Source organism: Hermetia illucens, chromosome 2 (assembly GCF_905115235.1).
Source record: "Hermetia illucens chromosome 2, iHerIll2.2.curated.20191125, whole genome shotgun sequence".
NCBI classification, from domain to species: domain Eukaryota; kingdom Metazoa; phylum Arthropoda; class Insecta; order Diptera; family Stratiomyidae; genus Hermetia; species Hermetia illucens.
Window position 1 is genome coordinate 179,400,426 of NC_051850.1, and position 25,673 is coordinate 179,426,098.

General features: G+C 44.0%; 1 protein-coding gene across 2 annotated transcripts in view; it reads left to right on the forward strand.

Annotated features, from left to right (window-relative positions):
• The first annotated feature begins 4,477 nt into the window (after positions 1-4,477).
• The window catches only part of LOC119649818, a 78,152-nt gene continuing 56,956 nt past the window's right edge, over positions 4,478-25,673 (forward strand). For both annotated transcript variants that reach the window (XM_038052149.1, XM_038052150.1), the window contains exon 1: positions 4,478-5,030. The gene's annotated coding sequence lies outside the window, so the exon portion shown is untranslated. The remainder of the gene's footprint in view (positions 5,031-25,673) is intronic.

Consider the following 25,673-nt stretch of genomic DNA (forward strand, 5'->3'; position numbering starts at 1 on the left):
GGCCTCAAGCAAGTTACGCAATGTAATCAGTGCAGGCCACTGTTGTTTCACAGAGGTGGTCATCAACGAGTTCCCCCGATGAAGTACGGAGGACGACGACCATGAGCATTGCTCCGCCTTCTGCAGCTGTATCGCCACAATCTATGGCGTCTCAGCAGGTTTACTTAGGCAGCGGATGAAATGGACTGAGGATATGAACCTCTTTATTTCCTACTTCGAAATAACGGCGGGGCAGGAATAACATCATACCGACCCTTGTTACACCAGAGATTCGTCGAGTCTTTCCCGTAATACGCGTAGGTGACTGTGCAGTGGGTCGCTGACCAAGACCGCTTTATTACTCTCAGCGACATAATCCTGGCCGCCATTAGGGACTGCGTTCGGCTTGAAGTCACCACGGAAATTGGTGACCAAGGGTCGATGGGAAGCAAAGGCAACGGCACCAACAATGCCACGCAACGGTTTTAATACACGTCGGAGCACTCTCCTTCATTATCCGGTGGAGGTCTCCATTTAGGTTCGGGACGATTTCCGAAAAGAGATTGGATCTCGACTGATATGCCGCGGCTGCAACTACAACCATTGTGTATTGTGGTACAGTTGCGGCTTCCAGATTGCACGGTCAGAAGGTTCACTTTCGTCTTATTGGTTTGAGTGATCGAAAAGATCCACCATGGAAAATTCGTCTGGAAGCAGACGGGCGAGAAACAAAGTGCAGAGGGTTTTCAGGAACTATGCCATCCCCAACAAGACGCCAGTAGTTGAAATTCTGGGCATACTAAAGCAGAAACTTTCTGTTATATGCCGTCGGTTATAACGGTACGGCTGTGTTCTGGGGAAGTCTTTGCTGAGACGGAGGGATAAGTAAGTAGACGACACACTCGTGTAAGTCGTTAGGCACTATCCTAATCGCGGCAAGCTGATCATATTGCCAAAGAGATTCGGCAACAACCAGGCCACTGGAAAGGAATCTCGAATCTCCTGATCGTGATCCAGTAAATCGTATCCCATCTAGAGCAAGGTATTCCCTGATATACTGCCGTGCAGCATCCTGGTGAAGATGGTCCGAGAGTTCCAGATGTGGACGGAATTTCCGGAGTGTTGTTGTACTCCAACACATCATTCGGACATTCAGTAGGAGCAACGCCAAGCAACGCAGTTTCTTATTTAATTGCAGCGACTAAATGTACCACCGGATGCACATTTAATACAACAAAAAAATAGGTTCACTAGGTCCCTTGGCGACGGCTACCCGAATCGCAGTGCCACGTCGCCTCACAAGCTTCGACCCCCTAAGCAGACGTTGCTTCCTGATCGACACAGGCGCGGAGGGTCTCCCTGTACCCGGTCCGAACATCCTATCTAATTCCACAAAACCTTCGACTAGTGGCCGCGAGCGCCCATTCGCACCTATGACTATAGACAGGTGGACTACGCAGCACGTTTTCGTGGCATTTCGTTCTGACGGACATTCGCATCCCTATATTAGGGGCAGACAAGGCTTTCACAGACCCCGCAACCTCAGGGAAAATTTCTTCCTGCCAAAGTGACACTGTTTCGATAATTTTCGAGGATGTTGCCGAGCAGCGCTTTTGCGCACTCCTCAAAAAGTATCCCAGCATTACTGCGGAAAGTAGTTTCTTCCACCCTGTTAAGCACGATGTGCAGCACCAATTTCACTCCAGAACCTTGCAGTTGAAAAGAAATAGTTTGAAGATTTGATGAAACAGGGTATCTGTAGACCATCCAATAACTGTTGGTTCTCTCCACTTCATTTGGCCCAAATGGCAAATGGCGGCCACGCGGAGATTATAGGCGTCCGAATGCCTAGACAGTTTTAGATCGTTATCCAATTCGACTCATACATGATTTGTCTTACGAACTTTTATTTTGCCTGGATAGATGATGTTTTGGTCTCTTCCTTTTCAGAATCTAAACACTTGGAACATCTCGAGTGCATTTTTAAACGTCTCATTGAAGCCGGGCTTGTCCTAAACGTTGACAAATTCAGCTTCCTCCAGAGGCGAGTAAAATTTCTCGGCCACTTGATAGCCCCCGATGGTATCAAACCTGACTCGGAAAAGGTTGAGGCGATAAAGAGCTTTCCCCTACCTTCCACCGGAAACGATCTGCGAAGGTTCGTTCATCACCAGGGGATCCTGAACACCTACTTGTCTGAGCCCACAATTAAAGACTCCCGCGAGACTGCGTGAGTTCATGCATTTAAGTCGGTCAAACAACAGCTTGTCGATGCAACACTGCTTGCATTTCCTCAGCCAGATGCACTTGCAGCTCTGTTTGTCGATGTCTCAGATATAGCGCTCTCCACTAACGGGTGAATCAAATTTGGCAACCATTGAGCTTTTTTTTAAAACAGCCGCGCAACAGACTCGCACGGATTCAAGTATTACCTCACAATCATCGACAGGTTTACGCGATGGCCTGAATCAATACCTTTGTCTGAAAATACGGCGCAACCATGTGCCGCCGCTCTCTGTCGAGAGTTGATCCCGCGCTTTGGTGGTGCAGCCGTTATCATCACGGACCAGGGAGTGCAACTCGAATATACTCTTTTTGCGAAGCTAGAAAAGCTCTTGGGTTTCAAAGGGCATAGGACTACTACATATCATCCACAGTCTGATGGTATGCTGGAACGTTGGCACCGGACGCTGAAGGCGGCGTTATTGGCTCCCGTCGATCTGTCGTGGTCGCGGTCCTTGCCTTTCGTCCTTCTCGGCCTCCGGACAGCCAACGAGAGGAGTTCGCGGCCAGCCCCGGGGAGATCAGAGCAGAGTTAGGCGACTCCGGAATGCTGCGTGTGCAACATCGGAGGTCAACACCTCCAGGGATCTTGGAACGTGTAGACAGGTCCTCATTAGGGTGGACGCTTCAAGGAAGCACCTGTAAAGCCCCGGATTCGGCAATGATCCCATTGGCGGTAACGCGTGGAGGTTTGCCCCCCCGGAACCCCCGCGGTTTCACTTGGGGGCGGAGACGCGAACCTAAATGCCATCACGAATTTCCCTCTACCGTTGTATTGGACAGCCGTGGAAAGAGTTGACGGCCTAATAGGAGACCGAGACGAAAAATGTCAAGATGACAGAGACACCGGCGCGACAGGAGATTTATTAAAAAGTAGTCAAATAAAGAAGAGTGTATCTCCAAAGTAAAGTCAAAGTGTTGTTATTATCAGAGAACGAATTTTAAATAGATTGGGGGAAAACTTGTCCGCCAAGATACAATAAGCTATTGTCAGCTATCAATCGGGTTATATATTCAATTTGAAATTAAATTGTCATTGTTGACAAACAACAAACAAAAGTAATCGATAACAAACCCTAATTGAAAATAAAAATCGACTAAAAAAGAGTTAAATTGAATCAGAATTTGTGGAAACCTAAAAGGCACCCGCACAGCAAACAAACAAGGGGCGTCTATTTTCAATAAGAAATTGCCAGAAAAAATTCAAGGAAATTCGCTGAGGACTGAAGGTGTTTACTCGAAATGGATTCTAGGAATAGAATCTTTTCATGATTTTCTGGTAACTCAATTTGCTACTATGGCACCTCATCCTGGAAGGTCTTTTCCCACTCGTAAAAAATGCGGTATACTTTTCATCCTACTTTCCACATCCCTTCGGCTCACTGGCCCTTCCAAACGGACAAAACGCCTTTTTTTACATTACCTGATAATGAGAATATTGAAAAGATTAATTACGGGGCTAATTGACAATTTCTATCTTTTTGCCCCCACTTACTCCCACTTGCGCAGTTGTTGCCTCCTTGTAATAATTTCAACCCCTTAAATTACTTGGATCTTCTCCGTTGAATGTTTCCTTCAAGGAGCTCGCCTGGTCCTTATCACCTACCCAGAAGTGTTTAACATTATTTAATATCTAATCATATCAAGAAATATTAAAGGGGTCTAATGATGTCTTAAACTTTTGCTGCCATAATCTAACTGTGATTATCTCAGTCTTTGCTTCTTTATTGCCATCTTCATTTCGAATTTATTGGGGACAATTTCCCGCCTTAATTACAGATAAAACCAAACGTTTAAGTGTAGGTAAGCATCTTTAAGGATTATAAGATTTATTGAGTGGAAGGATAGCTACCGGGATAACGAACTTAATATAAAGCAAACAAACCAGGCCTCATTCGAACACCATTCGCAGCCTGAAAACTGTTATACAAAATGAACACTTCAGTCCCTGATGTCTCCATGTTCATTTCTCCATTTCCATCACTGGAAGTCCGCACTGGGAGAGACTCTGCAGATACTCAGGTGCGATAACACACCTGGTATCTCCTTCGTATGCGTTACTGGTTGTATCTGGCTGCCTTGTTCACCTGTACAAGGTCCCATAACAGTTTGAAGAGTGTATCTTGGTCTGCTGGTATCTGTGTATTCAGTAATGTTGTCTCTTCTAGACTTCTTGTGCCAGGTAAGTATCTGGTCGTGGTTGTGTTTGCCCAATCGAAGGTTTACCGGCTTTCCAGCGAGCACTGCAACTCCAGTTTGGCCCCAAACTTTGGTTTCTTCAGATTGGATCTCATTGAGTATTGTACGCTTGTAGAGACCGGTTCACGTCTAGGGTAATTTTGAATTTCGCGCGTTGTTTTGCCGTCGCTCTTGCGCTATCTGTGAATATAGATTTGGCTGGAAAGGATTCCTGTGGATTTGGTTTGACGATTGATTAAATGAGTTGTGAGTGTAGGTCCGGTCGTGGTATTTAGGAAGCAAATAGTATAGTCCTACTGCGGAGCAGCGGTTTTGGTTTTGGAAGTGCGTGGGTGATTTATCTGTTGAATTTGTTAATTCAGAAAAGGACGGAGTTTAGGTATATCTTCGGTTAGTGGTGTTTCTCTGGCAGTCCTAAATATCGGGGGTGACTCTATTCCTATTCCTTACTATTGCCGAAAACTTCTCGCGTAACGAAAAGTGTGTGTACTTTCTGTGATATGAAATAAGTTCTTGTGTTAATAACTTCAAGGATTAAAGAGCTCGCAGTTCCGCTAATAAATCTAAAGGTATTACCAATTTTTTTAGTAATTACAGTGGAAATTTAAATATTTTCGGATATCATTTCCTCTTTTCACTCTTTTATTCCACCTTAATTTTTCCATGGCTAAATTCTCCGAGGAACAATACCCTTTTTAGTGAAATATAAATCACCTGAATGTGCCGGTTGCCAGTAAGACCCCCTGCCGACCATGGCTTTTACGTTTTTCATTCAGATCTTGTATCTCTAATTAGTTTATCATCTGCGCTCTTGCATTTCCGTCTGAAGCCACCATTTCATTCTAATTTCGAAATTATTCAAATGGCTGTGGGTGTCTTTTCTATTATTATCGGCAGACGAGGTGTGGTAGGGTTTATCTATCTATTGTGCCAGATGTATTGTATCGTGCTGCAGCCAGTATTCATCAAAGACTGGTATTTACCTGTAACAACTAAGCTAACGAGATGTTTTCATTAGAGACGAGTTCAGGACGACTTGTGTGATAATAATGCAAAGTTTCACTAAAGTAAGGTTGAATAGAAATTTGAGCCGCACATTCAGGAATATTTGCCGTCATGTGGCGGTAATGGCAGTCATAAATTTATTCTTTTCAGTGATAACACTATGGCGTAGCAAAAACTTTAATGGCTTTATTATGAGTGTAAGTTTTGTCTACAGCTAGCCTTCAGGTTCTGCGATTTTAGATTGTCGAATATTCACAGAAAAGATAGATAAAAGTTTGGGAGATTCGTGGTCGCAGCGTGAATGGATTTTCTTAAGGGAGGAGCATAGTGTAGAAGGGCCTAAATGAAGTCTATTTTTGGAAGTTAATCCAAGCTAAAATTGGTAAATTATATATTTATTGTTCAAAGGGATTATTAGCCACATTTTCTTCTATTTCTTCAGTTTTCGTCCCGTTCACAAGCTGGGTCGGCTCGCCATGATCGGTTTCGCCATTTAGTTCTATCAAATCTCTATCCAACATATCAAGCCACTGTTGTTTCGGCCGGTCTTTCGGTCGTTTACCATCGACTTCGATGCTCAGACCAATCTTGGCAAGTGAATTCTCTTTAGCGCGAATTATATGACCATACCATCCAAGACGCCTCTCTCGCAGTTTTTCCATGATCGTTGCAACCCCATATCGATCGAGGATATCCTCATTTCGGATGTGATCAAAACATGTCATACCACTAGTCCAACGCAACATCTTCGTCCCCATTACTGCAAGACGCCGTTCATTGCTTTTTATAGTCGACCAATACTCAGACCCATAGAGAGCGACAGGACGGACGACACTGCGGTAACTTTTAGATTTGACACGTTGGTTCATATGCCGATCACAAAGAACACCAGTTGGGGAATGCCACTTCATCCAGGTTGCGTGAAGCAATTCCATAATGCAGTTCTCCATTGTCTGATACCGTTGACCTGAGTTATTTAAATCGTTAAATTCTGGGCGGGTCACTGCTGCTGACAGTGATAGTGCCTGTTTCATGGGGATTGGTCGTCAAAAACTCAGTTTCATTCAGATCCAATCTGAGACCGTGTTGCATGGGGCAATCATACCATTTTTGGACAGGTTGCTCGAGATCATTTTTGCAATAACAAGGGCAAAGAGGAGTGGAGAAAGGGCGCTTCTTTGATGAACACCAACAGAGACACGAAACGGCTCTGATACACCGGCCATACTTCGAACTTTACTTTTCGGATCGTGATGGAGCAACTGAACTCAGCGCACGAGTTTTTCTGGTACTAAGTGTTGTCGTAGAGCATACCAGATGAGTTCGTGTAGCACATGGTCAAATGCTTTCTCTAGATCCAGAGATGTAAAGAGGGCGATGCTTCTCAAGGTGTTTGTCCATGAGTAACCGCGTAGCGTGTATTGCGCCAGTAGTTCCACAGTTTTTGACAAATCCGGCGAGATCACGGTTATATCAACGATTTCCGGAATAGGGCTGTGAAGAATATGTTCAAAAATCTTCATGGTATGGGATAGTAACCGGGTCGGAGGGTAATTTGAACATTCTGCTGGACTACCTTTCTTTTTGCATATTGGAACAGTGGTACTTTCTTGCCAGTTAGATAATGTTCTTCCTTCCTGAATAACCCGATTAAATAATTCACTGAGCCACGGTGTTGGGCCCAGCTCTTCGCTCTCCAGAGCTCAGATTAGATGTCATCAGCTCTTGTGACTTTCCCCGATTTCATTCGTTTCATTGCCTCCTCGACTTCAGTTGCGCTGACATTTGCAGCTGCTCCAAAAGTCGGCAATGATTGTGGAAGTCGAGGATGAGCAAATTCTTCAGTTGAAATCTGCGCGAAGTATTCTCGCCATCTACCCGTCGCGGCTCGACGAATGGTAAGCAAATCACCGTTCCTGTCATTAACGCAACAGAAGTGTTCGATATCCTGTGTGCGTTCGTTTCGGCTTTCGACAAGTCAATACAGATCTTTCTCACCATCCCGAGTGTCCAATTTATCGTAAAGATTTTTGTAATGGTCCGCTCGGGTGACAACGACCGCTTTCTTTCCTTCCCGGTTGGTATTGTTATAAATTTGCAAATTGGTCAGTGTTTTGACGTCGAAAAAATTGTGGTAGAGGCGATTCTTTTCACGGACCTTCATTTCAAAATCCTCACTCCAAAGCCAAGTATCTCGGTTGATGCACCGCCTACCTGGCTTGGTGACCCAGGGGGTTGTAGAGGGCGCTTTGTGGATCGTGTCTTTCATTTGGTTTCACGATTTTTCCACATTCGTAATGGTTGGTAATCGCGTAAGTGAGATAATTTATTTTCTCTTCTCACGAAATCGCCACCTTTTAACGCTCGGCAGGCCAGTGCTTTCATTACGCTGTTTTATTGGTGGCTTAATTCGCAGGACGGCAATCAACGGCCGATGTTGAGGTTCGATGGTCTCTGGTGGTAGTCGATTTGCGTTTTACTATTCCCACTATAAAATGTAGGAAGATGAGACAATCTTTTGATGAATCATGTATTCATAAGTACAAGGTCATAAGTGTCCGCAAATCGATTATGCGCTCGCCACCCTCATTGCGCGCCTCAATCCCCTTTCCCCCATGGCACCTGTTACCATCTGTGTTTTCACCTACATGACCATTACGGTCGGCGGCTATGATAATATAGGCGTCAGCAGGCACATGACAAGCCTTTTTATCAAGAAGTTGCCGGAAGTAATTTTTCTCGACATCAGGTCGACATGTCTGTGGTGCGTACGCGATGAAGAAGTGAACAGTGCGATCAGCTGATATAATGGTGAGCTTCATCACCCGAACATCAAACCGTTCGATTTCTTTAATGCCGTCACGGAAACCCTCTGAGATGGCAATGCCAACACTGTATTGAGTGTTTGAACTACCAAAATAGAGACGTTTCTAGTCATTTTTACCGCGTTCGCGTTCAATGCCGCAGCTTTTGACACCAGATCATCGACTGTCTTGCAGAGCGTAGATATCAGTGCGCTTTTTCTTGCGAGTTCCTCCGTCTTTCTAGTCAGGGTGCCTACATTAAACGTGTAGACACGTATTTCTTTTGTTCAGGCTAACTTACCTACATCCTGATGCCGTCCATGCGTCAAGAACCCTTGCCCATTTCTCGACAGGGCCGAGTCGCGTTCTGCTAGGCTGGACGCCCTAGCATTTTTCTGGGGCTTATTACTCGATCCTTGGTCGGCCTTTCGCGGGACCTGTAACCAAGCGAGATCAGGTAGGATTTAGCATAGTGGAGTAACTCCAATTATAATCTATTTATCTCTTTCCCTGATCTCAGCATTTTATTTTTGTTTTTCGGAAGACAGTCAAAGTACGGTGCCTCAAATCCTCCTCCTTTACCATGGCTTGGGACCAACGTACTATGTTAACAGCATGGCGGAGCTGGAATTATGAGCCACATCTTTGGCTTCAATTTAAGAAAAAAAGATCTTCCAAATCCGTCCCTGGCCCTCTCTACGTCACAAAACCATTTGGCCCTCCGGTCAGTCTGAAACACAAGTGAGTAAAAATAGGCTAATGTTAGGGGTTCACACGAAAATGGCATGTGCTAGCTGTTATTTTCCGCGAACCACATTAAATTGTCTTTATTTTTACGCTTTGAGGAGCATCCGTCGCTTTGAAAAACGACATTTTGAGAAAAAATCGACTTAAAAAAAGGAGAAAATTCTGTATGAAAGCTTGGATAAAACGATTCTTATCAGTCTGAATCAATTCCCGGGCCGTGCAGTACATTCTCTTCGATGGCTTCCTCCTGAGTTCTTCTCCTCGCTTCTCTAAAGGAGATCCTTGGTTCTTTTGTTGCAGCTACTGCTGGGGCTTCTGACTATGTAATCCTTTTTGCATTTTTCTTTTCCATTGCACTGAAACATTGGCTTCCTATAGTCACACCTAACTCTTCCATGATCTCCATGAGAATCAAATGACCTTCATTGAGCAGACTGACAGTAATATTGCAAGCAGTTTCAACTACCACGTTGTCATTGAACAGTGACTGCTGAGTGCTGAGGGTCATTGTCAGTTGAGGTACGATGGCAATAAGTGCCAATTATGGCCTTCCTCATTTCTTCTACTTCAAAAGGGTTGCTTCTAATTGCATTTCCATAATATTTGTACAACTTGCCTATCTGCTCTCCAGTCAATTTTCAAAGAAGAGTAAAGTTTTACTAAGTTCCTAAGTTTCGAGCCCATTATTCTGCTAACATGGTTAAGATGCTCTTCTCCATATGGTTTAGCCTCAGTGATTGCTTTATGATTTTTTTGTGTCACCATCAGCTGTGTAGTCCAGAGAGCGGAAACCTTTCAAGTCCACTGACCTTTTAAAAATTTCAAAATTGCCTTTGATCTCCATCCCTCCACTGCTTCCTTCATAGTTAGTGTTGCATTCAGGCCAATGAGTATCGACGAAGTCCTTATATTCTTCAGTGCTAAATTTCTTTTAGCAAATTTCACATGCTTGCAAAACGTGCTACTCACTGAAATGTCTATCACTTTTGCAGTCAGCACTCCTATAGCAGCTACAACACCAAATAAAGAAAAAAATCCTCTCTTCATCCAGGATCGATCAATTGAAATTTCAATGTCTCCTGACTTACAACCTGGCCTCAGTATAGTTTTCTCCTTTTCCTTTATAGCAGCTTTGTTCACACAATAATCTGCAAATACGCCAGACGCTTCTCGTATCTTCTTGGAAAGCTAATAGACGCCACTTTCGGCAACTGACATGTCATCAACAACTGCGCAACAACTGGTATCCGGTCTAGGCCTGTCCCTAAAGGCTGTCTGGCGTCCTGACCAAACCATCGCTCAATCTTAAGCAGGGTCTGCCTCGTCTTCTTTTCCTACCATAGATATTGCCCTTATAGACTTTGTGGACTGGATCATCCACATCCATACTGATTAAGCGATCCGCCCGCCGCAACCTATTAAGCTGGATTTTATCCACAGCCTGACGGCTTTGGTATCGCTCATAGATTTCGTCATTCGTCCCTCTCCAACGTGCCCAAGAGTTTGCAACTCGCAGCGGACCAGCTGTCAAGCAGAAAGATCAAAGCGGACGACGCGCACTTGCAAACAAAGGACTGTTGTAGCGAGAATTTTTTGAATTCAGCGCTTGAAGTACCCGCGTTTTGTTCGAGAAGAAATAAAGATTTTTTAAGACCAAAAAAAAAATCGATTTTTTTTAACCTGTACACTGTACTCCCCTCGTAATATTCCCTTTTCATCAAAGGGAATTATTTGTTTGGGTTATGAGAGATCCTAAGCCCGTATTTGTTTGATGTTAGGCCGGACCAGATGAAGATCAATTTACTCTCACTTTTTTGGTCCACGAACCCTTCGTTTTGGCCATAGCCCCCAAGTTTTCAAAAAGTAGAAAGAATGACTATCGGGTTCGTCTAAGGCAAAGGCAGCTGGCCACACGCTGTCTCACCTATGCCCTGGGAACAGCGGGATCGAAAATGGCAATCGATGGAAATGGCTTAGGTTTAAAGTACCAGCGGCTTTAAGTTGGATATAATTCTATTGGCAGTTTAGGTCACATTGCTCCCTGGGCAGAGGTGAGGTAGCGTCTGATGAGTTGCTTCTGTCCTAAACGAAACCGTTGGTCATTCTTTATATTTTTAAAGTGGAATTCCTATTTAATTGATGAAGGGTTCATACCACTCAACATATACTAGGAAACAACCTGAACATTTCAGTTCTGCGAAAATGCGAAAAGCCAAAATAGCTTTTCCCATTTATCTTTTTGAGGGAAACTTCTGCAATCAAGAGCAGCCCTACAGTCTTTTGTAGACTTAATCCACAAGACCTCATCCATTTTAATCCTTAAATATTTCAATAATGATGTTAAAAACCTTGACATTGAGTAGTAGATCTTCTAATCCCTCGATAAGTATCTTTTGAATATTCAAAGATTTCTTCCTTCACTAGGTCTGGGTTTCCTCCGCGAATTGGAATGCTTCGGGCGTAGGTTTCGAATAATCCCAATGCGTCATTGGTAGGAATTTTTGGAAAAATCGTACCTAGTACACAACAGCAGAGTAAACATAAATAATTCCCACATCTCATTGCTGACTCAGGGAAATCTGTAATATTAAAAAAATCGTTCAGATTCTCTTATCTGCAAGTGACTGAAATCAACGATAAGCAAGATAAACATCTACATTCTCGGGAGAAATTTACAATTTATGCAATTGCTGTCGTGGGAATACAACTTATGGGTGTGTCAGTAAAGTGTCAGTTGGAGAATCCTCCGTTGATACAGATTGAAGTTTAGTGATAAGAAAAATTACGTAGGTATCTTCATTAAATTAATCAAGCTTGAAGTGTACAAAGTTTTTATTAAACAAACACCGTATTTCGGGAATCAGTTGTTCCCTTCTTCAATGTTTTCCTCGTTGATGGAAGCAACGTGCGCAAGTTGATCATGACTGTTCATTATTTGTTTATTGGCCCACCTTCTTATCGGAAGTTGATATCGGTGATGTCTTATTGACAAAAACTATCCATTTGCAATACATTCATTGCATAAGGGTTTTACGTTACTAGTGAGAGCTATGTCTCAATAATTTCCCACAAATGCGACCAATTGACCGTTTTTCAATTGTATTTCAGTTATCAATATTTACGAGCGAAGTACTCAGTTCTGGGAAAGAGTGACCTTTAAGACGTGAAAAACTGAGTTAGTTCGATTGCTGAACAGCTGTCCTCTGGTAGCGGTTGACGTAAATGAATGAGATCGATCTTTTCTGTGAACTATTCCTTGATTATCTGTCATTGATATGGTTGCGCTTTTTTAAGTATTGGCCTAATGGGGTTGACAAAAGGTAAGAAGTTTAGCGTTCTCGTCCAAAAATGAGAAAACTTTCTTGTTGCCGCACATGACAGCGTTAGGTCCCTGCTTCTCCGGTTTTTATATTCGCTTTAGTGAAGCTCCAAATTCTCAGTCACTTTTGTTTGCTTATGGTCCATTTTTTAAACATCAGACCAGACCAAATAGTCAAGACATGCAGTGCACTCAGTGTAATGAACCAAAGTTTTCCTGTTTAAGATTGCTGTACTCTGATAGGCTGAGGTGTTTTTGGATATTCGTACAACATTTTCAGGTTATCTGATGCTGCAATATCTACCGGGATGCCATGATCACTAATGTAACTGTTGCATCAAGCTGCAATCTTTGCCCCAATTTAACACGCCGTTGATTCGTCACTTAATCCACTGCCTAGTGTCGTTTTAAAGGTTTTCTGTAAAACAAAACCTTATTAAAATCGGTTTACTGTCTGCCCGTTTTTTTCCGGGGGTGGAAATCTTCCAAGGACACTGGTACACATGTTCCAGTGTGTGTGTCCAAGAACAGACCCCTGTGGAACAACCGTGAAAACAATGTATTCTTTGGTTCCATTGTCTGCGTCGTACCAGAGCCTTCTATCTGTTAACTAGCTGTCGACTAATGCAGTTAAGTAACTGGGTACACCAATCGCCGCCAATGAATTCCTTACAAGGTTCCAACTGGCAGAGTTGGAGTTCACCAAGAGGCTTACCAGGTTTAGGCAACAATACCAACCTTCCTTTTTTCCATGTTTCGAGAAAGATCCCATCCGCCAAGCATGCTTCAAGCGCTATGAATATAGGGCTTTGTTTGGTATGCCGTCGAGGCCGGGCGCTTTGTTATCTCCAAGCCTACTGCAAATTTCCAGTAATACTTTCGACGTTACGGGGGGCGTTACAGCCACATCTAAAGGTGTCTGTAGACTGTAATCGCTTGTGCTCTCCTGAGGGAACAAACCCTAAACAATTTTGATTAATTAGGTATGTGGAGACTTTATACTTAAAGATTTTAAGAAGTTGGGACTGTTCAAGAATGTAGCCGAAACAGGGCTCCCTTTCAAAGTGTCAAATGGCGTGATGGCTTCCTCAGACCAGTAAACGGACACCGATTCAATTTGACTAAAATCTTTGATACTGCCCACATTTAAAGAAATTGTTGTAGTTTTTTGACAGTTTTTGAACGCGGAGTGATCTAGCATTCGGGAGATAGCTGTGAGGTAGAGGATAAGCTTCCTCCACAGTGACACTGCTCATCTTATGCACATGAAGGTAGATACGTAATTTACCAGGCTTCACCACAAGGGTGACCGGCAAAACCCAAACACCTTGCAATTCCTCGATGTCCCCTAATGGCAGCAGGTGATCAGTTTCTGCATAGAGGAGTTTTTCGATGTCGGTAGAGACTGAAAAGTGTCTCTGCTTAATCGGTTTACTATCTTAGAAATTGATGGCATGTGCCACTGTTGCGTTAATAACAGGCTACGGAGGAACAATATGGATTCCGTTCAGTAGCAAAAAGTGACTTTGGCCGAAACTTAGCCTACTGTAGAGTGGTTAATTCCGTCGGCTGTCTTGAGATCAATGCGTAATTCCTCGTATTTGTACCGACCGTCGTTACGTCGTTAATAATTTCCTGAGCGAAGTCCGAAACCAAAGAGCTTACAGTGGCTCTACTATCGTTCAGCCTTGAAGTCGATTCACCCAAGACTATGACATCCACATATAATCATTGCCGGGGCGACTTGTGAGAACGGTAGAGTATTAAGGATGATAGTTACGCATTATTCATTGTCAATACTGGACGAATTGAAGGACCCCGAAGATTCGTTCTTTGGCCGGCTGATATTGTTGCAGTCTTAGGTACAACGGCATCAAAACTGAAATGCGGCTTCTTTGTAACTGCTGGTGGTGGAGTCATCGGATTGATTCGCCACTTTCGATATGGGTGTGAAAGATGTTGTCGCAATATCTACACAGTCCGATGAAGGACGCCGTGATGACTGGGGCTGGCCTCTGGAACTCAACATTTTGGACATAGGAGCTTAGAGGAGTCACGAAGTTCGTAACCGTTACAAAAGGCTTTGGGATCTTCCAAAGGGTCGCCGTATACAAGTCCAATCTGCCGATAATACCAGCAGCCCAAATCATAATCAAAATCTAGATATTTGGAGTGAGAATTTCCTGAGATGGACTGCATGTTCAACTCGCTCCTGATTCAGCAGAATAACTGTGCAATTAGTTCCAGAATCTGCTTGAAACACTCATCATAAATTTTTGCCCTGCTGCACTAAGCTTACCTTATTAGTCGGAAGCAGGGGAAGTTGCCTTTAAACATCGTGTTTCAACCCGTGAAGAAGCAAGTCTATCAGTTTTCCCTTCGTTGACGAATTTTCTAGTCGGACGACTAGTGAATGGACAGTGTCAAGGTAGCTGCGAAAATCTTCGGATATATTTTGAGTCCAAGGATATGACAGTCATCTAATGGGCTCTGAAACGATTGGCGAAGAGTGCAACGGAAGGAGGTCCGCTCGATCCGGCCGACCGTTTGCTGGTAATCCCAGACTCAATCTGCTGCGTTACCTCTGGAAAGAATGTGTGCACCAGTATACAGAAGCCCGAAAACCCCCTGTAGGTTTAAGTTCGTCAATGTTCCAACGTGAAACAGGAACTGATTGATGGGGAAAGATGTTGGATAGCCATTAAAAGCCAGCTCCCAGGGCTCGATTATTTTGTAGATACGATCCACTGAGATGTATTAGGCGGTCATGCATGGCCTCCAAGTAACGTATCGTCGTCCTCTAGTTCGTTGTATCCATACTAGTAGTCAGGTTCGAATCTACCGGACTTATCGCCAAGTCCGTAAAAAGTGTCAACATTCCGTTCACAGTCACGTCTGTCATTTAAATGTGGTGCATGGGTTTAGGCAATCGGATGTCGTATGGTCTAATGCATTGCGTGGGTGTCTGGATTCAAGTACTAAAGCGCCGTCAATCGCGCTTGAACCAATTCTTCAACTCGTGAAGCGATATATGCGCCTGTTTCCTTTGCGTCCTTCGTGGAAGAATTAACCCAACCCATAGGATCTGATGAAGCAATGCAAAATGCAAATGAGATCCGCCACCTTTTCCCCACTCCTACTTTCAAATCAATGTCAATTTCCCGATTTGCCTCTGCCCTGGTAAGAAACCGTAAAGCCGTCGTCGCTTGACTTTTTTTTAGTAAGAGGTTTGACCCCATGATGAGACGTTTCGTACGGAATAATTTTTGTGAGCTGAAATAGGCTCTGTTGGCTGCCAACAATCGTTTCCGGATTTCGTCGTCATAGCTGTTCCGGGTGTTGAATATCATACCAGCGCGTCTCGTATACAGTCACTTGGCTTAAGAGCAGTAAGTGCTGGTCCAAGGACTCTGTGATGCGCAGCAACTTATCTAAGTATGCGAAAACTTGATGGCTCAAGTGTGCAGTTAAGCCCATGGTGTTTAACGTCGGTACCTATCGTGGAGACTTAATCCTACGGTCCTCTTCAGACACGGATTGATTTTGTGAGTACAATCAGAGCCCCGCTGAGACAAGTAACAACGGTACCAGTCTATACCAAGTACATGGCTTAGCATTCATATTGGTGGATGCAAGAATTACCTAAATTTTTACCGAACTAAAGAGTACGGCACTCGTGTTGAAACGCAACACCACGCCGAGGCCCGACGGTCTCTTCTCGCTTGAGCACAACCACAACCACCATGAAACACCCACTAGGCCGCCAACCGCAAATAACCGAGTTGTACTAACATACAACGGAAGTTCACCCGAAATATGAGAGTCCACGGGCTTTTCCGGTTCCCATGGTACCAATATACCCCTGGTAAGGTTTCGTGACCAATTTGCCACCTCAAATGAGTCCCCGTGCAGACTCGGGTCTGATTGTTCTCAATAGGCCTTTGGAGCATTCGCCTACTGCATCACGCCGGCAAACTAAAGAGAGTACAGCGTCCCCCGGTGCCACCACTATGGAGGTTCTCCTCGGCTACTTAGTTTTGGTTTGGCCGACAGGATTGCCGCCCCGTCTTCCTCACCGCCACCTCTGAGCACCGGCTCAAGTGTGCAGGGATTACTTTGTCCATCAGTAGCTGCATAGTTTGAGGTACATTGCAAGACCCAAACGGCATGGGTATGAGCTGAGAGAGCACTCGCCTTGGAACTTTGATGTCAGTCTTATACGTAGATGCCTTATCCAGTAGAATGTGTCAAAACATTTCTTTTAGATCTAGACCTGCAATAGATTGATCATTCAATAGACTAACTATCCCATCGATGAGAGATGGATGATAAGCGTGTTTCACAATCACAACCTTTTATTAGGTTTCACCATAAGGATGATCGGCGAGGACCTGGTGCTTTGCGATTACTCGACGACTCCCAATGGCAGCATCTGATCAATCTTTGGATAGAGGGGCTTCCCAATTGCAGGATGGTTGATGCTATCGAATTTTTCGATTGCACAAACTGAATTGCAAATAAGACCTGTGTGAACTTACGCAAAAAATTTGCACCAAGGTTCAAATTTTGCATTAGCGACGGGATTGGAAGAAACGACGTCAATTTCGTCCGATCACAGAACGTGATGTCAGCCGACACTAAACCTACTATGGAGGGGATAGTACCGTCCTCTTCTGAAGATTGATGTATAATTTATCTCAATCGCATCGACCGTCGTGAATGATTTTCCTAGTAAAATCTGAATCCACAAAAATAACGGTTGCCTCGGTATCGATCAGTCCTGAGCTCCTTTCACCCAAGACTATGACATGTTGACGGATATGATTACTGGGCCGACTTGTGAGACACGGTTGAGTAGCAAAGATGACGGCCAATGCTGACATCAGCGAAGTGGTGAGTGCCTTAGTTTTTACGTCGCTACTTCTACTTCTCTAAAGATTCCTCCTCTAGCCGTTTGATGCTGTTGATATCGTAGGTGTAAAACCCTGAAAACCGAAAGCATGGTTTCCTTGAAATTATTGCTGTTGGAGCCAAATCTGTGTTAGTCAAAGTCAAAAAAACGAAGCGCTTCACCACTGTAAATTTCGGTATGAGTGTAAAAGACATGGTAGCAATATCCACTCAGTCACCTCCGTCTGATGCAGGAATGCCCTGATAACTGGGACTGGATCCTGGAATTCGACATTTTGAACATGGAAGGTTAGTTGGATCTGGAAGCCCGCAACCGTAGTAAAAGGCTTTAGGATCTGGGACTGCGCTCCTACATATGTTCAATCTACCGAGCAAAGTAAATTTGAATCAAATTCATGATCCTTAGGCAGAAGTTTTCCTGAGGTGGACTTCATGTTCACCTCCTCTCCAGTTTCAGCAAAATGGCTGTGCAATTGGTTAGAGAGCCTGCTTGAGAGACGAACCACTAAGTTTTCACTTTGCTGCATTAATTTGTGAAGCTTCGAAATACTCGCATGGACTTTGAGTGCGTCCTCGCATAAATTCCGGGGTATCCCCGTCATTTAATTGATCTTAATTGGCTGGCAAATGGCTTTACGTCCGCTCGATTCTTCCTGTAGATTGGAGGTAATTACAGTACCAATTTGCTGCTCTACCCCTGAAAAGGATGTCTGGATGAAAATACAGCAGACAAAAATCCTAATGTAGGGTGGAGTTAGTCAGTGCTTCCACGAGAAACAGGAACTAGTTGATTAGCAAAGATATTGGTGTGGGAGATTATTTGGTATGGTAGGAACTGGGATGTCCCTCTGGAAGCGCAGGTTTCACAGGAATATCCGCTCAATTTTCCGCGATATGTGTCTGCATATCTGACCTGTAATATCCTTATGTCTATTCGTTTGCAAATGCTGACGAGTACCAGAGTTTATACTTCTATACAGTAAGGAAGCCAGCTATATTTCACTCTCCTGAATATCTTCTACGTCTCTTCCTACGTACACACAATCTATCTCGACGTATCAAAGCTCACATATAAATTTTTCAACAGCTGATTTTTATCTTTATCGCTTCCATTGATTCCACCAGACAGTTTTTCGTGAAGGAAAAATTGACTTGCATACAACTGAGAGGAGTCTGCAAACTGAATTATCGTCCTTCATCCTGCTCATCCCAGCTGACTCCGTATCATCCCCGATTGTCTACATATGGCAAGAAATCGATAAGAAATCTAAACTCGAATCATGTCTATATTTGCTCTTTGTTAGTGCTAAATCTGATCTGATGAGCTCCAGGGAAAATGAAAATTGTAATATTTTCCGAAAGAAAGAAATCTGGGACATTTCTTTCTACACGGACTGGAGGGTGATGTAAAAACGAAATTCGTATGCATATATTCGGCCATCAAGAGTTCTTGTGATGGTTCTGATTCAGCGAAAATTGAGCTTCAAAATTTAATAGGTCGAAAACGCAATCATAAAATGGAAGATACACACAAGAATTTATCTATACAAATATATCATGAAAACCCTCAATCATGTTAAAGAACTTTCACAGTCTAGCAGCTCGCGTAAACGGAGGCGCCAGAAGTACTTATGGCTCCGAATACAACCATTGAATATTTTAACAAGCTCTCTTTACCGGGGGCCATCTATGCACATACAAACCTTTACGCTAATATGAATCCGTGCACCTTTTTCCCGGGATTTCATCTAAAAATTGAATGTTTTCATTTTGAGATTAAGCTACTGAGCATGCAGTTCATTCAAAGGAAAATAACACGCTTTTCATTCGCCATGGAAAGTTTGCGGTATGCATGAATGGTACACATGGTGGTGGCGAGGCGCACCCAAGGGGGTTGAGTTTTAGTGCACCACCCAACTACCCTGGTTAAATTCAGCTGTAGCAATTTATTTACTATTTATACGACGCTTTGTACTGAAACTCGGAAACTTTCAAACATCTCTCCATGTTCCTGTTGCGAGAAAGTTACGAGTTGGATAGCGTCGGGGTAGCTGGCGATACTTAAGAACCCTTTCAAGTATATTGCATTCCCTGTGTTACGTTGAATAGTGGTTCCTCGTTGAAATTACACAAGTAGAGGGCAGGACATGATTCTGGAATAAATCATATGGTTTCAGTTTAAATCTCAATTTCGCTAAGAGCTTTTCGGAGAGCGGAAATCTATGGAGGGTGGTGGGGTCGGGCGTTTTCATAGAGAACCTCTCGAGCTCAGGATGAGGAAATAAATGAACGAATTGGCTCGAATATTTTCCTTTTACCTCAGGTTACTGAGGTAGGATCCAATGAATTATAGCTGGCATTTGTATGTAATCGTTCGTATTGGAAAATATAATAACGTAATAAACCTCCCACTATTGAAGCCCTTACAAATGTACTGCCGGCTCCAAACCTTACATAAAACTTTTGAATCAAAACTTTTAATTCAATTATTTTTTCCAAAGTATGGCATCCCGCGCTGCTTCATTCATTGAACACCAAAAAAGATAACATAAATTAAATGCAATGCAAATGAAGACTAAAAAGATAGCCCGAAGCTCATTATCTTCCAGAATATCTCCATCATTCAAATCTTAGCTCCCAACTACAAAATATAGGTTAATGATTTTTTCGTAGAAGCAAAATTTCGAACCAGACGAGAAGTGGAAATAAGCAATCTTGAAAGCTTAGCAAGTGGGAAATTCACGAGAAAACTCCAAACTTTACTGGTCATCGTTGCAGAACGAGAAGATGCAGAAATAGTTCGCGAAAAAGATGCAATATTGGATTGGAGGGTATATACCCAATGAGAAAATTATATTTAGGCCAATTTTTTCGTAGAGACATATACTTCCCAGTTGTGCTTCACTAACAGCCCCGAAGCCCCTTAGGATGAACATTTTTCAAGGTGGAAGGACATCAGCCGAATTTTACCGGGATGCCTTGAAGGAGGCACATTTTTTCCGGGGATAGGGAGGTGAAATGCATTGTCTCAGACAGACTACCGGCTAAAACACCCCCTGGAGCGTCTAGGTCTCTGACCCGGAACCGTTTGACACATTACCTCAGGTCAGACCTATACAGTATTGGAACAAAACCCCGTGGATTCAGGGAGCCTCAGCTACCCTGGCATCTTTCCTATCCGCCTCCCTCTTTTCCGACTGCCGGATGCCTTGAGTGTAACGTGCCACTCGGTTGCACGTGCCTTCGCTTTGCTGTGTAGCTCAATTATGGTGTTTGGGGACCCAAGACATCCTTCCATCGAAAGGTGATGACGATGGCGCTCCCACCTTCTGGCAGGCATCATCCATCACGTCCTTGCAATAAATTCAATCAGGTGACCGTGATTCTAGCCGCAGTCTTATCTGAGATATTGCGAATCTGCTTGAAGAAACTCATCTTCGTATCTATCATGATGTCCAGGTATTTCAGCGCCAGCTTCTACAAAACCATGGTTTCACCAACCTGAATAGGAAGAACTGTGGGAACCCTCTCCTTGGTCAGCACACTAACTTCAGTTTTCTCCAGAGCGAAAGGGAATTCATGCTCACTCGCCGCACCACCATTCCCAGTGTGCACTGAGCTTTTTGAACCATGCGTCCAGTAACTAGTGCCGCAACATCGTCCGCATATTTAACCAAATGTAATTTATCAGCCATCCCGATTCGTAGAAGGCTATCGTCTAAGGCATTACAAAGGTCCGGACCAAGGATAAGTCCCTGAGCCGCCTTCGATGTTACCTTCATTCTGCGCTGGCCTTCCCGGGTCTCATTTAAATAGTCCCTAAACATCCGCAATAGGGAACTTAGAGTAGGAGACGATTTCCTAGTGCCTCATATATGACGCACTACCTCGAAGAATTATAGGCGTTTCTTACGTTGAGGGTCACAAGGAGCACCATTCGCCGACTGTGGCGACTGTGTGCCTCAGCCTGCTTTACTGCTTGGACCACTTTCTCAATAGCATCAATTGTGGATCGCCGTGCTCTCAAACCATATTGTCTCGGTGAATAATCTCCCGCAGCACATAATGCATCAGCCATTCATGGCTTGATGAGTTTCTCAAGCAGATTCCCAGCTGTGTTCAACATACTGAGCAAACGATACGCTGACGGCGTCTCTGGGCCGCCTTTTCCTTTGCTTACCAGCACAAGTCTCGCAACCTTTCACCGGGAGGAAAAATATCCACTGTCAAACATGCATAGAACGCACCGAGGAGCAAGTTCGGCTTGTATAGTATTCACATACGAGTTTCAATACTTCGCTGGGAATACCATCCGTTCCTGGCACTTTCTTGTCCTTCAGGAACATGACCGCCTCCTCTAGTTCCTTTGCAGTAAAGGGTGAGCACTCCTCAGTGCTCACTCCTTCATCGATAGCGTCAGTTCGAATGGAGTAGACAGGAAAAAGGGCCTGCACGATTTCTTCTATCTCTGCTACCATAGAAAAGGGCGACCGAAGAGCGTTGAGTTTTTTGGAAACCAGCTTATACCCAGGCCCTATAGCTGAAGGGGGTACAAAATTGATAAAAATGTTTTTGGGTTTTATTTAAATTCTAAATATATAAAACTTCAACGATGTGAGTAGTAACATTTTCTTAACTTTATTACCTGATGCAACGCTGTTGTATCAGCACTATATTGGAAAAGGGGATCGGCTAGCTGCTTGACAGCTCCATCTCTCTACAGAGAGCGCATGTTCCATGAGAAAATTTGCAAATCGTTGTTCCGTTGTCGTTACCGGGTTTGTCGTCGTAGAGTCAATTCAGTCCGAGGCTCCTTCTGTCGCTTCGTAATGGGTTTTTTTCCATGTAGGCTTATCAGCTCTTCCCGATCTCCAACCTGGAGGACCGTTGGGACAATTTGTCCCATTTTTAGGCCCGGGAGACTCGCCTCCATCCTTGTCCGTCTGCAGCTTTTCGTTAAGAAAGAGCTGCCAGCGGTTATCACGTGCAGGTGGAAATAAGGTTTGGTAGTAAAGCAGTTGGTGTTGGTTCAGCAGGCGTCTGCCAGGTTTTATGCTCTATCGTGGGTATCAATCCACGTTTTGCCGTGGGACCTATACTACCCTTTGTCCACCTCTAAATAATACTAGCAAATTATTTGAACGTATAATCGGTAACAGATAACTTCCAATTCCCGAAAAGGAAGGCGTTCCGTTTTCGAAAGGGGTGGTCTACGATGGATGCAGTTAGCTTGGTATTTAACAGAACTAAGGCGGAGGATAAATGCTGGGCAGTGATCACACTCGATGTGAAGAGCGCCTTTAATTCGACAAGATGAAGTAAAATACTTGAGTCCCTAATGAACATAGGCAGGCCAAAGTACCTGGTGTGTATCGTTGCCGACTTCCTGATCGATAGGCTTCTGTGCTGTGAATCAGATGAAGGAATGAAGTTATATCAGACCAGTTCCACAAGGGTCCCTCTTAGGCCCACTCTTGTGGGTTATTATGTATAACGCTAGACCTCCCTACTGGGATGGCCTCCATTGGTTTAACGGACGACATGTGTGATGGTTATTCTACGCCTCCTCGTCCAGCTTTGTGCTAATAAAGCAGTCTCTGACATTAACTCCTGCTGGTCTACTTCTCACAGAACATAAAAAGGAAGTAGTGCTTATTGTGATGCAGAGAAAGTGCACAACCATGTTCTGAAGATCAAAGATCAGGCTGAATAATGGACCAGAGGCTAAATTTCAAATCACATGTGGAGTGTGCAGCAACCAAGGCATATAATATTGGATCACTGATTGCGACAATGCTACCAAATATAAGTGGCCCAAGGCCGAGCCGTTGTCTCCTTATTTCTAACATGGACAGTTCGATGCTACTGTATGCAACCCCAGTATGGGCAGATGCTCTGAAAAATACAACAAATAAGAGAAAGATTGGAGCGGTGTATCGCGTGGACTCCGAAGACGTTGCGCTTACAGAACAATATTCGATCACAGGAATGATCCCCAATAGAGATTCTGGTAAGAGAAGGAAAACGAATGAAACGATCGCGTCATGGCAGCAGAAATGGGAAGAGTCAGAAAAAAAACCGCTGGTCCCAAAGAATCATATAAGATATACGCAAATGGATCGAGCGACCCCACGGTCTTTCGATTTGGGCATAATGATTCGCCATATTGTCCAAAGTGTCCGAATATTGAAGAGGACTCAAAACACGTTTTATTTGATTCTTCGCATTTCGCCGTCAAAGGACTGCATTGGCAGTTTCAACTGAGGAGCACTTTACACTCGAAAATATAATGGAACATATGTTGCGTCAAAAAGAATATGGACCGAAGTCGAAAGGGTGATGACGGCCACTGGTAAGAAGCTTAGGTAGGAAGAAGTCACCCGGGATAATGAACGAGAGATAAACATGAATATTATCACGAATGCAGAATAAATTCTGATCCAGCCCCATCACGTAATACCATGTGGGAGTCCCGCAGGGAGAGTAGAAGGAGAAGGAGGTGGTTTTATTAGGTAAGAGTCCCACATAACCGTGTTGTACGAGCCAGCGGTAGTTTTCCATCTTCTATCTCTAAAAAAAGACAGATAGACGGATGGATAGACAGACAGACAGTAAACCGATTTTAATAATTTTTTATTTTATAAAAAAAAACCTTAAAAATGCACTAGCACTCTCGCTGACTGTACTTGGGAAAGTGGGTGCGCATCCATATCTAACCCCCAATGGTTTCGAAAAGTTTTTGACTCTTGAGATTCGGTATTTGGTTTCCTCACTCAAAGGTCACAAGCAATTATTTTAGTGCATTGGTCGCTAGCATCCAGCACCGTCTCCTAATGCCCTATTCTTTACTGTGGGGGGGGGGGGGTATGCTCCTTTACAAACCCGGTACCAGACAATACCTTTATTTCCTGTACACACGCCAATGTCGCGTCGTTTGCAAGTGCATCCTTCACCCAAGTAAAGCGACCATAATTTCGGTATGGTTTACATATAAATATCTTGCCAAGGGAAGCCGCACTGCATTCTGAAAGAAGGCCTAAATGGACCTCGCAGGACGGTTAGGCTACACCTATATGCAGAGCTTGCTACCAACCAGCGGTCGCAAGCATTCTCTTTCCTGTTGTAGAACGAGCGTCTTGTATATTCAAAGTATTCCTAATGAGATGTTACGTATGTCCAGAGTGTAAGAACTGCGGAGAAGAGAGAAATCTCACCAGGGATCAGAAGGATAATGCTTTAATATGGCCGAAATTGAGGCATCTGAAGAATTTCCTTCCTGTGTCAGCATATAATCCAATCTATTCGTAATTTGTGCGCGGAAACCAATCTAACCGCTTTTTCTTCGGAATACCCCAAAATGCGTATCATCATATGTTTTCCTTTCCCCGTTTTTGACAGTTTGATCTATACCTCTAAGAGGTGCTCAAGATGTCGGCGAGAAAGACAGGGCAGCAACCTTGTCGGCTGAGCCAATATAAAAATGGCCGCTGTGTTCGCAATTATTTCCTGGCCGTGATGCAGAAAGCGAATGTCCTGAGGCCTGACATGTCGATTAACAGCCGTCTGGTACAAGGCTGTTGATAAAGTTGTCAAATGCTAGATTAATGTACTTTTACGCTTAACATATTGGGTTCATTTAGTTCTATGAACACAAATCAAGCATGAGGGTCGTATCCGGCTTGCCAGAAAAACTCCGTCTCTTCGGTGAGGAAGTTTGGCCGAAAAGTTTGGGCATTTTTTAGACGAGTGCAGTAGATGCCCTACCGTGTCCCTCTGAGAGCAGTGCCAGCCACAAGTAGTCGAAGAGCGCAATCAGACCCGGGTCTGCAAAGGACTCGTTTAAAGCGGCTCTTGCCACGAACCCTCACCGGAGATTATCTGGTACGATGGAAACCCGGATAGCTCTCTGAGAGCATATGCTCCAGGAAAATTCCTGGAGGATGTGCTCTCGGCCCGGTTTCATGGGGTAGTAGGAGTTTCACGGTGCCTGTGGCTATGTCTACATCGCAAGAGAGCTTCTTGCGAGCTGAAGCGTGGAGTTGCACTGTATAACTCGCGCGCCGTACCCCTTAGTTGCGGCAGAGGTTTTACATAGGCCTCGCATCCACTGGTATGAATGCTGAGTCTGCACTCAGTATAAACAGGTACCGCTGTGCCAGTCATGTTGGGCCTCTGATTGTGGTCGCCAAATCAATCCTTGTTCCTAGAGGACGATGGGATTATGCCTACACGACAGGTAGTCATCTTAAACCCCCAGGACCTTCATGTACCTCCAAGAGTGCAACAACCTCATCTAGTTCTTTGTATTCGATTGTAAAATTTAGCCTTCCGGTTTCAATCCCCTTTTGCTTGGATGACACTGTTTTTATCTTGCCACGAAAACTGTTCGCTTGCACCTAGTAGGATACACTCATGATAGTACAACT